Source organism: Vipera berus, assembly GCF_964194415.1.
Source record: "Vipera berus genome assembly, chromosome: 6".
Taxonomy (NCBI): Eukaryota; Metazoa; Chordata; class Lepidosauria; order Squamata; family Viperidae; genus Vipera; species Vipera berus.
In genome coordinates, this window is record NC_138208.1 from 72,355,160 (window position 1) to 72,368,419 (window position 13,260).

Genomic DNA, 13,260 nt, shown 5'->3' on the forward strand with positions numbered 1-13,260 from the left:
TTCTGGTCCCAAATTGGTCATTAAGTGAGTACTTTCTTGTATACTGCTTAATTTAACTGCCTTTTTTAAAACTTATTTTATTTTCCCACTTTTTGAAATGCTGTCTACTGGTGCTTTTATATAGTTAGTTAGTTAGTTAGTTAGTTAGTTAGTTAGTTAGTTAGTTAGTTACTAAATTTATCCCTATATAGCACTGAAATTGAGCTTGCAACCTGAATCTGAGACTGGCTCTACCAATTCATTAAAAATGTACCTATTTTACAAGCTTCTACCTCTGCCCTGATTATAGGTATCTCAGTTTGTTCCGCTATCTCTAGGCCTCACAGGGGATAGGGGAAATTCCATGCTCTTGTTGTTATCCTACCCTACTATGCCATAGCATGTAGATCAGCCTCAGTTTAGTTTCTTTTCTGGGCTGGTGCACTGCTAAAGCAGCCATAAGCCTTCCTTTAGATCTTCTGGTAATAATTGGCCTGTTTGGATAATCAAATCCCTAACTTCCTTTTTATATCAGATTTCTGAGTGGATGAGGGAAATCCCCAATGTCTTGCTATTGTTTTTGCAGTTCCACATTTTCTTCAGACACTTTGGATATTCTTCCTCTTTCCATGGAAGTCAAGTTTGCCCAAATTGTAAAGATTCCCAGTTGATGGTGCTGGGTCTTTTAAAGCAGGGGTCTTCAACCTTTTCACCCATTGTACCACTTTTAGGATATGGCAACATCCGAGTACCACCAGTCGCCTAGCAAGGTGTCAAAAGCTTGATGACCAAAAAAACAAAAAAAGGAAAAAAGTGATGAAATACAGGTAGTCCTCGACTTACAACAGTTTGCTTAGTGACTGTTCAAAGTTACAATGGCACTGAAAAAAGTGCCCCCCAAGCCACAGCCGGCGGCACTCTTCCTCCTGTCCGAGGTTTTCATTGCTGTGAGCATTTCTGTTGAGGATTGGCAGCGGGGGTGGGGTGGGGGTGTTTGGTTTTTATTTCCCCCCCCATCTGCTGGGTGGTTGCAGCAGGTTTTGGTCACTTCACATGACCCTGGGACACTGTGACCGTCATAAATATGAATCAGTTGCCATCTGAATGTAAATCACAAGACCCTGGAGATGCTGCAACATTCCAGCTGATCGGCACTTCTTCAAGGCTCAGCAGAAGCACCGGGATCAGCGCCGAGCTCCAGCTGGAGCCTGGCGCTGATCCTGGTGCTTCCACTGAGCCCTGACAGCCCTGCAGCTCCAGCCGTCTCTCGCTCAGGCCTGTGCGGTGCTGCCACCGGTTCAGCTCATTCCCCTCCCCCGCTACCACTTTTCTAGGATGGTTGCGTACGACCTGCCAGGTGCCAATGTACCACAGGTGGTACCCGTACCACTGGTTGAAAGGCCCTGTTTTAAAGTTCTGCTAGGGCTGATATGATCTGTGAACTGACTTTCCAATGTCAAATGTAACCAATCCATAGACAGAGAATGTCTATCATTAAGGGCTAGTTTGTTCCTGGAGGATGCCCAGGAGTGATTTCTTATCATTGTGTTCCTTACTGACTTATCCTTGTCATGATGGCTTACTTATTTAGACTCAGCTGTCAATTAAAACAAAACAACAACAAAAAAGGAGTTAAATTCTAGCTGGTCCAGAACCAACCCAGATTGGATCCTGCAACATTATCCTGGGACATGTACTGTATATTTGCCTTCATTCACATTATGTTTTCAACATAAATAATGTACTGTCATTCACTGTTTTCTCAGCATTAATCATGGAGATACAATTAATCATGGACATAACAATAAGCATTCTAATAATATCCTATTGTTAATAAGTCAAAAGCTGTATGCTCCAAAATATCTCTGTTTGACCTTATGAATCTGTGTAGACTCCAGTCCAAAACCAAACTATGAAATCCCTAATATTATTCCCACTAACGAAGAACTAGCACCAATGCTAACATAGTCCTATCATTCTGATGTTGGAAAAAGCATCTGGCTACTGCCTTATGCCATTGTATATAATTGCATGCTCTACACAGAGCATACCTTATGTTCAGGACAAAAACCAAGAATAACATCATTTTTTTATGAAACTTGTCCGTCTTTAATCAGTGTAACCAGATAATTGCATTTCCTTAAGGTTGCATGCTTTAGTGTATTTCAGAAATGTATGTTCTCCCTTGCCATTTGACTATTGCCCATCACTGAAGCTGCCTTAAGTTCTCTGCCATTGTGTTAGTTATGAGAATATTGCTAAGTGAGGGGGATTTTTATAGCCTATAGGGGCTATAAACAAATGAGGGCACCACATTGATTACCTTTTAAGACTTGATCCAACTTGATTCCTTTTGGCCTGCTTGCCTGACTTGGGTTGAGAGGACAGAATCCACTGCAGTGTTAGATAACAATGAAGATGGTTGATGTTTATGAGATTCTCAGTCATCCAAGTCATGGTTGTCCCAAAGGTGCTTTTTGAAAAGGCAGCTGGACTTTTCTTTGTTTTTGCTTGAAGTTATTTTGCTTCTCATCCAAGAAGCTTCTCCAGTTCTTCAGTTTCAGAACTGAAAAAGCTTCTTGGATGAGAAGTAAAATGTCTTCAAGCAAAGACAAGGAAAAGTCTAGCTGCCTTTTGAAAAAGCACCCTTGGGACGTGACGTTGGCCACAGTTTTGAGATGAATGTAGTGGTAACAGGAAACATCTAATTTTTAATAGTCAGAATAATATTCTTTTTTATTGTGTTTGTTTAAAAGAACAGTGAAAGGTTTCAGTGAAGTATTTGATTTTGCACTTTTGTCTATCAGTGGATGGGAGGAACCTGGAACTATACAAATGAATAAGAATGTAAATCAAATGCAATGAATAGTAATTGTTAATAGGAAAATTATTATTAAATAGAAGCATTGCATAGATTTCAATTATAGACCCAATGCTATTCAATATCTTTGCCAATCATCTGAAAAAAATAAAATAAAAACAAAACATTGCTGACAAGGAAGGACCTCTGAAATGTCAAACAAAAGCAAACAAGCAAATACAAATCTTTCGCCGTGCTTCTAAAAGTTTAGATTTGACAATCAGGTATTTTTTTAACTGCATTTTTAGTTACAGTTGAAGAATGGTACTAAAAGAGTCAAAAAATAAAATGGCTATCTGCCGACTCTCACTTCTCCCCTGAGTCACTAGCCTGATGTATTTTTTTCAGAAGCCATATTTAATCTGTGGCTAAGGAATAGCCTGAGATATCACAGGGTGAAACAGCCCAGAAAGAGGAATATCCAAAAGCAACAAGCTTTGAGCTCCTAGGTTCCACACACACATACCTATACTCTTAGACTAACATTTATTTGTATTAATATTTAAACTATTAACTATCACCATCTGAGTAGCTTTGGTTTTGTCCAGAAATTATTTCTCATTGTAACTGTCCTGTCTAATTTTTGCGGTCCATTGTAGTGCTGGAATTAAAAGATATTCAGTATTAGAATACAGATGGTGCTTTGGATCAGCTTTGCCAGGCTGATGTCCCAGGTGTCCCTGCACTTTGAAGGCCATTTAACAAATTTTAGCTGGTCCAGCATGCACCTGCCCAAGTAATTATGGACAATTATTGCATATTGAAGGAGGTGTCTTGGCTTACAACCAGACTCTTAGCGACCATTTGAAGTTATGATAGACTTTCCCAGGGCTACTTACAACCTGGATTTGCAGTTGTATTTATGGTAGTTGTCTTTGGATGATGCTGGCTTTCTTGAAATGGAGATAAGCTCCGCCCCCCTAGAGTCAGACATGACTGGATAGGGGAAACTTTTACCTGTGACCATGATTTATGACAGGTTTTTTTGCTGGAAATTGACATTGATAGGTAGTCTTTGATATATGACCACAGCTGAAACCAAAATTTCCATTGCTTAGAAAGGTAGTTGTTAAGTGACTTTTGCCCAATTTTATGACCTTTTTGCCACAGTTAAGTGAATTATTGCAGTTATTAAGTGAATCATGAGGTAATATGGCTTCCACCATTCATTTGGCTTGTCAAAAACTGGTCAGGAAAGTTACAAACGATGATCACATGACCCTTGGACAGTGCAACTGTCATAAATAAATGCCAGTTGTCAAGCACCCAAATTTTGATCATGTGACCATGGGGATTCTGCAACAATTGTAAGTGTGAAAACTGATCAAAAATCACTTTTTAAAATGCCATTGTAATGTTGAACAGTCACTCAACAAATGGTTGTAAGTTGAGGACTACCTGTATTTTCAGTTTCTGACAAAAAGCACCCATTGCAGATCATGGAATAGCTTAATGATACCACAGAAAAGATCATAAAAAAATCATAGTGACCCTCTTAATGACCAGTACAAGTGATGACCATAATTCCAAGCTCAATTACAGTCTTAAGTCAAGGACTACCTGTAGCTTCTAGAAAGATTGTCACCTTTAAAACTCAGGATCTGTATATCTCCAAGGTTGCTTTTTTCAAATTGACTTTATCTACCCAGAGAGGTTTGTGAGAGTCATCACACCCAAGGGGATGCCAACCCAGAGAGAATCTACATCAGGGGTCCCCAACCCCCAGTCCATGGACCGGCACTGGGCCATGGCATGCCAGAAACCAGTCCGTGCAAACAAGCAAATCCCCATCCACAGGATGCAAGCAGCACACGAAACCACGCCCCCTCCAGTCCACAGAAAAATCTCTCTCCATGGAACCGGTCCCTGGTGCTCAGAAGGTTGGGGACCTCTGGTCTACATGACAGCCTTTTCAGGGATGGACCAGATAGCCAGGCAATTCTCTCCCTATTTCAGACATGTCAAACGGGATGTCATGTGATGTTGCACAACGTATCGAGATGGTTTTGCAATTGCCAGCAATCGGGTGGGCGCAGCTTCTCTGTGATGCATCCAGCCCGCGGGCCAGTAGTTTGACACCCCTGCCCTATTTCATTTTCAAAGAGCTCTAGAAGTATGATTCTTCAGAAAAGCATTTAGGCACGTTTCAAATTGACCCCTGCTTCTCTCAGCCCATATAACAAAAAGTGGGATAAGTGTTCACTAAACCAGAGCTTAGCACTGAAAGTTTGACTCGGTGCACACATTGTATTAAATCTCTGTTTCTGTAATACTGAACATATATAGTTAAACCACATTTAAATCTAGCATGCCGTGCCAGCTGGGATTGTAGGGTTAAGTTTAGAGTTCACTGTGTCATATGATTGAAGTAAATTGGATTTACTTGTTAGTATTGGATTAGCATTTTGTGACCTCAAGCATTGTTACTGGTAAACCAGGGCTTGTAGCCTAATGCAGTCTGTGAACTCACCAATAATGGGAGAACCAGGCTGGTGTTAATCATTTCCTAAAAATATCCAAAAATCAAGAAAGAATTGGCAGACAATGTGAGAAAATCACTTTTCAGCTTCTGCCATGTAATTATAACAGGAAGTAAATGAGATCTTTCTGAACTTTAGGATCAGTTGCAAATTGAAACAGATTACTCTGGTTTACATTAACTAGAGAAACTTATCTATAGACAGCATTAGTTGAAGATTGTAGTCCAAAACTGAAATGTGCCAGGTTTAGAATACCGGTATATTGAAGGGTGTTATTTTTTCATTACTCGACCAATCCAAAGTTTGCACCATGAAGGTTAAAGGCTTGTTGCATCTGTCAAAAGCAAACATCTGTGCTAGGGGAGCTTTCTAGTTGTGCAGCTGTTGTTTTGTTTTCAGTCAGTGTTCTAGCACAAGACTCCCCATGTGAGTTGAATTTAGTCTCATTGACTTTAAAGCTCCATGCAGCCAGCTTTAAAATATTGATGGCTTGTATTCAATGTTGCCTGACTCGCTTTTATGGAGAATAAAAAAGGCAATTATTTTGGAGCTTTGTTTGCTTGTTTGATTTTTTAGAGCTTGATATTTTGACCATCTGATGAAAGATAATGTCAGTACAAATGTATTAACTTCCTGGGTATTTTTGACAAAACAGATCACCATCAACTCAGTATCAAACAAACAACAGACTAAGAAGGAAATGCCAGTTTTTTCTTCATAGTAAATTTATTTGATTTTTGCTATAATTTTATTGGAGTGCAGCTCAGGCAGTGGGATACATGGCTTCAGATAATTAGATATATTAACTTACTACTATTCCTTTTCTAAAACAAAATATTTTCCTTCCATTTAACTATTCACAAGTACTGCCTATTAATGTAATATTAATGTATCTGTAAGGCGTCTCATGAAAGTCTTCCAATTTCACATGTTAAAAATCCTTGTTACATATTTTGACACAGAATAATCTGCTGCTAACAGTGACTAAAAAAATTGAAGGACACTTAAGTATATAATAAAGCAGGGTCATTTAAGAATCTAGTTAATTGTGGGATTTTAGCAGATAAAAATTTTCTCCTGTCAAAATCCCTTCTTTTGCTACATAATGCGCCACTATACAAGGATGCTGATTGCATTTACATTTAATAACACTAAAAGGATAGGGATTCTAATGAGGCTCTCCTTATGCCAAAGTTCAATTTGCATCTTGGGTGAATCCAACCTTTGTGGTTGGATTGTTAAACCATGTTTTTTAATGAATCATTGTGGGAATGTAGCTTGCTTGCACACTGCACTTACACAGATTCATACATGTGTATGAATTTCAGCTTTCTAGGAATTCTCTAACATTTTTGGGTTTCAAAATCTAAATCCAAATCCAAAAATGCTAGAAGATTCTTGGAAAGTCAGTGTTCAGACAAATCAGCCATCAGTTGACACATCAAAATGAACCACATTTACACACCATTCAAAAGAGTCAATAATAAACCTAGGAAGGAAAAAAAGGACTACAAAACATCTGTCACTTGCAATGATGATGTTACCTTGTTGAGTAACAAAATGTCTGCAAGTGAAGCAACCAAGCTTAGAAAACACCAAGAACTTCACAGTTCAGTTCTGAACTACAAATATTCTCTTCTATTAGATTTTTTCCTTGCCAGTTCTTATTACTCAGCATAACAAGGGTTTGAACTCACATTGAATATGATTATATCAAGAGATTTGTCAAAATGAATCATTTGTAAGCTATTATCTCATATTCTCACATTTAGAATCCCACGGAGAGGGTGCAGTGCCTTAGGATGTGTTACACATTGGCATTCAAAAATGTCTATGCAGTGAGATTTAAAATAATTGTTAAAAAAGTATGCCTTCCTTAGTTCAAATTACAACTTTCGGCAATAAGTGAAATGGTTTCTCAGATTTTCCCCATTGATAGTTATATACCTCTTTTGTTTTTTTCAATACAAAATTCATACTTATTTACATTGGCCCAATACAGCAATTAGGAACTTCCTTTGCAAATCTTTGAAATAACTTGCCTACACAATTTCTAGTATTTTAAGAGTACTTCATCATTTAGAGCCTAAGTATATTTATTTTATTTATTTTAATTCCATTTATATCCCACCCTTCTCCGAAGACTCAGGGCGGCTTACAAGCTTAGCAGTAGCCTTCATTCTATGTATATGCCTGCTTATTAGGGCTTTCACACACACACCCAAGCGGCATTATTACAAAGTCAGCTTAATTGCCCCCAACAATCTGGGTCCTCATTTTACCTACCTCGGAAGGATGGAGTGAACAATGCCCTGTATTTACCAGGAATGAGTGAATATGCATTTTATTTTTGGAAAAAAATGAATACCCAAAGCTGAAACTTAAAATTAAGAATGAATATAGTGACTCTGGTCTTTGGATTGGTGAACTGTATAAGCCACCCTGAAAGTGCAACACTAAACTCATCTACTAAGAAATCATTCCTAGTGACTTCATGATAACTTACTTCCAAGTAAATAGATATAGGATTATTGACTCAAAACCATAAACTAAGAATGATTGAAGTTTTTCTCACATCCAAAAGAACTTGGTTCTAGAGCTTCCATCTCAGCAATACGTTTTCATAGCTTAAGCAATGTGTTTATGTCAACAGGACTTTGTCCACATAGTGGCTGGATTCCCCCAATATGCTAAACTATATTTTACCATGGTTTATTGACTATATCATCAAGGAAGAGGTCACATATAATGCTTACAACATAAACTTTGATAGTCTATGGAGATTCTCAGTCATCCAGGTCATGTTTGTCCCAAAGGTGCTTTTTTAAAAAACAACTAGACTTTGTTTTGCTTGAAGACATTGTGCTTCTCCTCCAAGAAACTTCTTCAGTTTTGAACTGAAGAAACGTCTTGGATGAGAAGCAAAACATCTTCAAGCAAAACAGAAAAAAGTCCAGTTGCCTTTTGAAAAAGCACCTTTGGGATCAACTTTGATTGCAAACCCGAATGGCTGGGATCACACAACAGTGTAAAGCAAACTAAATATATTTTGGACTACAATTCAAAATGGTACTCATCTAGCATGGCTTAACAGAATGCATGAACCCAATGTATCTGTGTGGGAACAATTTCTGAACCACGTTTGTTTCCAAAATTCTAGTAATGATCTAACAATAATATAATTGTTTTTTTTTCTTTCCTAACATCACCACAGACTCTCATTAGCCTTTAGGAGTTCCATAATCTTCAGTTTATAGAACCAAAGATCTTGTGTCCTGAAGATTTTTATAGAACCTAGAACTTACCGAAGTATAAATGGGAGATTATGATTACAACCCAGCCTGTGAGGAAGGTGGTAGCATACTCCTTTTTTCAGTGTCCTCTTTGCACTTCAGGTTGGGAAAAAATAGATCATCAATGAGTATTGGGAAATACAACTCCTGCAACTCCTTTACTTTGGTAAAAATAATTAACACTTTGGTAATAATAAATACAACAACAACAATGGGAGGGAGAATGGCCAATATACTTTATGGTGATAACACTATAGATTAGATGCCAGTGACAAAAACAACAATTGTTGCCTTCAGTAGGAATTCAAAATGTTTTAGCTATCCTCATCGAGATGAAAAACTTTGTTCATTGTCAGCTAAAGATGAAGAAGTAAATTTGATTCTCAAATCAGGTGATTTGGGGATTGGTATTTTACCATGTTTATCTATATTGAACCCTTATGGAAAGATGGGCATCTGAAGAGAAATGCATGTTCGTTCTCAATCACTTTTTCCTCTCTTCCTTCCCCCTATATGCCTATTAAATGTAAACTCCTCCAAACATTTACTATTGCACATTTCAATTTTTAAAGGGTCAAAGCATGTTCCTATCTTTCATCATTTCTATGCAATGAGGTTTTATGACCTTATTTCATTTATACAAAATCTCATCCTTTGCTGACCTTTTCTTTCCTCATCTCTCATAAATGTTTTATGCTATATCTATTGTATCAAGGATTCTACCCTACCATAGTTGTCACAGAAGCATTGGTGATTTATTATCTGTGATAATATTATCCGTGATAATTTTCTTGGTTTATTCCTCTGGATAGCAGTTTTCACTACACACACACACACACACACACAGAGAGAGAGAGAGAGAGAGAGAGAGAGAGAGAGAGAGAGAGAGAGAGAGAGAGAGAGAGAGAGAGAGAGAGAGAGAGAGAGAGACTTGGTATTCAAGTAGTTCTCCACTTACCACCACAATTGTAAGAATTTACTACAATATCCATTGTTAAAGTAAGGCATTTGTTAACGGAGTCACACTCAAAGTTGTAACCTTTTTGTCTTGGTTTGTAAGCAAATCAATGCAGTTGTTAAGCAATTATGTAGTTGTTAAACAAATCCAGCTACCCCTACTGACTAATTCTTATGAGAAGCCGGCTGGGAAGGTCACAAATGGCAATCTTATGAGCCAGGGATGCTCAACGGTTGTAAATACATGCTACTTACCAAGTACCTGAATTATGATCATGTGACCCTGGAGATGCTGGGATGGTTTTTAAGTACAAGGGCCAATTGTAAGAGGCTTTTTATCAATGCCATTGTAGCTTTGAATGGTTGCTAAACCAATGACCGTAAGTCAAGGACTACCACTATGACTTTTCTAAAATGTAATATATGTTTCTCTTGTCACATTCAAAACCATCCCATTAGTAAGGAAGAGGAGACAAGGACAAGGCCTTACTCTTTACAACTCTGTTATGGCTCTTTCTAAAAGAGAAAATGTAGCCCTGTCTCTAAGTCAATAATCTAGGGACATTTTTATCATTATGAGATTTCTATCTCCCTTTTAGTTTTGGTCAACTTCGGTCACCTTGGGGTGATAAATACTCCTGCTCACTTTTTTTCCAAACAACAATCCTGGGAGGTGGGTTGGGCTGAGAGACAGAGAGCTTGACCCAAAGCTACCCAACTCACTTTTATACCTAAGGTAAGACAAATTCATCTCTTCTGATTTCTAGCCTAGCATCTTAGCCACAACACCAAACTGGCTCTCTTCAGTTCTTTCAGTAAGCCTGTGGACTCTTGGCATCCATCTGATATTATGAGCCCTGGTGGTGCAGTGAGCGCAGTATTGCAGGCTAAACTCTGCCGACTGCCAACAGTTCGATCTTGGCCGCCTCAAGATTGATAAAGCTTCCATCCTTCTGAGGTCGGTAAAATGAGGACCCAGATTGTTGGGGGAAACATGCTGACTCTGTAAACTGCTTAGAGAGGGCTGTAAATTTACAGTATGGAGCATTAAATAAGTTTAAGTGCTATTGCTATTGATTCTTTAAAAAAATAATTTCTAATTTTAAAAAAACCTAAACGGGAAACTATGCTTCAAAGAAGGTATTGACCTTTAAAATAAATCTTATTTCTAGGGGTCTGTAGGTATTCTTAGGGAAAAATATGGATATAGAATATTGCAGCCTAGGAGTACAAAAATGCAGATAATCAGTATTTTATGTGTTTCTTTGGAATCATCTATTTTTTGTCTGGAGTTTTGCAGTCCAGATATGGTAGCCTAACTCATACTCTCTTTTTTTATATAAAGACAGGTAAGTGGCAGATATAATCCTAAGGTTTTGAAAGGCATTTTTGTTTTTGGTAAGAAGGTGTTTTGTGACTATTAGGGTCATTGCTTCACAAAATACCAGACTGCCACTGAGCAAACTTTGCTGTTTGCTTCCATCTAGTTATCTGGATTTCTGTAGCCCAGAAATATTGTGTCCACCATGAACCAATTTTGTAATTTACATCAGCTTGACCAATTTGTAGAGATAACAACAAAAATGAATTGTGAAGCTGTTCCTGCATTTTAAGCTTTTGGGGGGCGGGCGGGGGGGGGAATGAAACAGGAACCTGTTTCGCATTTTTAGAGACATTTCCCACACTCTTTCAAATAGCATTCTTATGTCAGGCAAGTTAAAATGGTTTCCATGCTTCTTACTGGCAGTTTAGTGTTCTTTTAATTTCTTTTCTAGTAATTTGATCTTGTTCTGTCCATATTCGTAGGCAATCAGTAATATATTTTGATAGAGATAGATTGTCATTTGCTCTATTTATATCAGCATGCCTCATTCCTTGCTTCTCCTCTGCATATCTTAATTTTTGCACAATGCTTTGATCTAAAGATTTTCTTACCAATTTGCTGTAGAAAGACTTGCTTTAGTCTTTCAATAAACAGTGCCAAAATATCAAAAGTAAAGAATCCATACAGAAAGCACAAAGGTTAAAAAAGTATAATCACAGGGATAGCACAGCCACTCAAGAACAGTACTGCCATTTTATAGACTCTCCTTGGGGACCCACACAATATTACAGTGTTATTAATAACAACACAGTATTCAACAGGGGTGCAAAAAGAGAAGTGGTTGATGTGGTCCTGATACACTTCAAAAGTTCCAGAAACATACGAGAATTCATTATTAACTGTGCTCTCGTATCAAACCAAATTTCTAGCTCATATAGTTGCAAAAATATTCTCAAAGATGTCCGGGTATAGGAACATAAGAAATTTGGTACAATCCCAGGAAATGGGTTGATTCAGTATGCAGTTTAAGCATGCATGGCCATAGTTAAATAAATCGCCCATCTAACTGCCTGTTTACCAACACTGACACGCAACACTTCTCTGGGATTCAGCTTGGCATCTTTTGCATGCAAAGTATGTGTTGTTAACATTGCACTATAATCCAATAAGGTGGATTTCAGATGAAATTGTAGAAGTCTATGAAGTGGTTCAAGTAGCCAGAGGCTAGTCCTTAGTGTCTATTTATGGACCTGGATGGTATAACAATTTATGAAAGAGATAAATAAAAAGCAGTGTGAGTTTAGCAAATGGAATATTTATTTGCATCATTTGAACAAGCTCAACAAAATGACCATTTTGAAAACAAAAATTAGCACAGGGTTTATGCATTCCAGGCAATAAAATGAACCTGACTACATCCTTGACTGCATGTAACAGCCTCTTAAGAAATCGTATTTTTAAATATGCCCCTAAGATTATAATATCTGAATGTTGTAAAGGTAAATTTTATGCAGGTTCATGATAAGAGGCAGCCACTATTATCTGCTGTTCCTTGTGGAGAATGTGACTTAATGACAAAGAAAATTTGTAAAACTATACTTTGTTTTTATTATTATTTGTAATTCAGGGTTTATTTTTTGTATATATATTTTTATTAGTTTTCCATTATTACAATAATATCTTTAAAAAACAATGTGGTGTCTGTGTTACAATAGTTCCATTTCAGACAAATACATATTATTACAAATTTCCAACTTATAATCAATACTTCCTCTCTCTTTTTCCCTTTAATACATACTATCGCTTATCTAAATTAATATATTTCTTATTGCTACCCATCAGTCATTTAATAGTTTATATTAGTTTCTATTCTAGAAGCATGTTATAAAGGTAAAGGTTCCCCCGCACATGCGTGCTAGTCATTTCCGACTCTAGGGGCCAGTGCTCATCTCCGTTTCAAAGCCGTAGAGCCAGCGTTTGTCTGAGGACGTCTCCGTGGTCATGTGGCCGGCATGAATAGACGCCAGAGGCGCATGGAACGCTGTTACCTTCCCACCGTAGTGGTCCCTATTTTTCTACTTCCATTTTTACGTGCTTTCGAACTGCTAGGTTGGCAGAAGCTGGGACGAGTAACAGGCGCTCACTCTGTTACGCGGCACTCGGGATTCAACCTGCCAAACTGCTGACCTTCTGATCGACAAGCTTAGCGTCCTAACCCACTGAGCCACCGCATCCCATATATACTGTGTGTGTGTGTGTGTGTGTATGTATATATATATATATATATTAATCCCATTTATATCCCGCCCTTCTCCGAAGACTCAGGGCGGCTTACAAGCTTAGCAGTAGCCTTCATTCTATGTATAG

General features: G+C 37.9%; 1 protein-coding gene across 1 annotated transcript in view; it reads left to right on the forward strand.

The window, feature by feature from the left end:
* The window catches only part of TMEM178B (transmembrane protein 178B), a gene marked incomplete at its 5' end in the record, with an annotated part of 317,663 nt that overhangs the window by 272,122 nt on the left and 32,281 nt on the right, over positions 1–13,260 (forward strand). The gene's annotated exons all lie outside the window — the stretch shown is intronic.